Source organism: Pongo pygmaeus, chromosome 9 (assembly GCF_028885625.2).
Source record: "Pongo pygmaeus isolate AG05252 chromosome 9, NHGRI_mPonPyg2-v2.0_pri, whole genome shotgun sequence".
Classification (NCBI taxonomy): domain Eukaryota; kingdom Metazoa; phylum Chordata; class Mammalia; order Primates; family Hominidae; genus Pongo; species Pongo pygmaeus.
Genome location: NC_072382.2, coordinates 107683543 through 107685151, shown reverse-complemented (window position 1 = coordinate 107685151; position 1609 = coordinate 107683543).

Genomic DNA, 1609 nt, shown 5'->3' with positions numbered 1-1609 from the left:
CTTTAGGAATTGTTCATCTATTTCAGAAAGGAGAAACCCAAAATCAAATCCCTTTTTGATATTACTTCATTGTTGTATCATCTTCTTGATTTCCACTACTGTTCTGATTGGCCTTTGCTTTATGCTGTTTCCAGAAACATTCTTGTTATCAAAGCCTAGGTGGCTCTCTCTGCATTTGATTTAATACATTTTCTAATGCAGAAGCTTTTCTGCCCGAGTTTTTTTTTAAATAATTACTGTGGGTTACTTTTTAATCATTTTCACTGATTGCCATCCCTTTACATCTGTACCTTTGTTCTCTCCACCAATTATCACTGCAAGGAAAATACTCTGTCTAATCAAAAACCTCCAACTCTTTATTTATTGTTTTTTTTTTCCTGATCACCATAGCAATCTATGCTAGACTCCGCTCCACTAACTCCTCTCCTTTCATATTTTGCCTCTCCTTATAAAGACAGCACTTTCATTTGATCCATCTGCCTTATTGGAAAATGGTTTTGTGTCTTCAAAGCCCTCAAGAAACTCAACCACACAGGAGCAATGACTAAACTCTGGTTATATCCTCTGGTCTTGTTAATGACTGTAGCTTCACTGTCTAAGAACTACATATATTATTCTGGCCTCACCCTCCTTTCTGGATTTCTGACCTGCAAATCTCAGTGATCCCTCAAGTCTATTCTCAGTACCTCCAGAAGGAGCTGTTTTTTCTGTCTGTGAGGTTAGGTAAGAGAAAATAACATCCTTTTATGGGCTGTTCCCTCAGTCTTTTTAAAAGTATGTTTTCCTTTCATTATATCCTTCAGCCAATGCTACAGTGCAAGAGACAAAATAATTATGCTCATTATTCAGATTGCTATCATTCCTGTGGAAAAATTCTATTTAACATTTCTAAATCCATTATCATTTGTCTTGCTCCACTACATTTACATTATGCATGCCAAAAATATTTTAATATTGCAATGTCTTCTAAAATTGAAAGTAGGTATATGGCATTATTAAATACAAAAAAGAGTATATTTAAAACATGAGATCAATTCAAAGTTAATGGACATTCCTAAAATGTGGAGCAACTTTTGTTCATCTACACCCTTTGAAACTAAGTAGTATGAGGAACATTTGCATAATCAAAGCTAACTACTTTCCCATAATCAGCTCTGGTCTGGGGAGTGAAGGAGGTCATTATCACAGCAATATTCATTACGTGCTACCCTTGAAAGCTAGATTAATATTCAAGAGTGACCACATGCTGCAATATGATTCCGTATTTCTCATATACCAAGAAGAGCAATTGAATATAAGTTCAATGTGCTTATTAGCTCAAGGTATACCATTTGAAAATCAGAATTAAGCACAGAGGGATACATCTGTTTACATTTTGAGATTTGAATGCAACAAATATTATAACGTAATGATTAAGTAGTTGAATATATAATGTTACTTTAAGATCATCATGCTCAGTTTAATTGGATCTAGTGTTGTGGAAATTCTTATTTAGAATTGAAAGTATAAATCTCAAAAATGTTCTCTGAGGGGGCAGCTCTGAATGGCAACCTAAACACAAAGGCTGAAAATTATAGGGAGCATATTTCTGTCCAGTGTAAGAAACAAC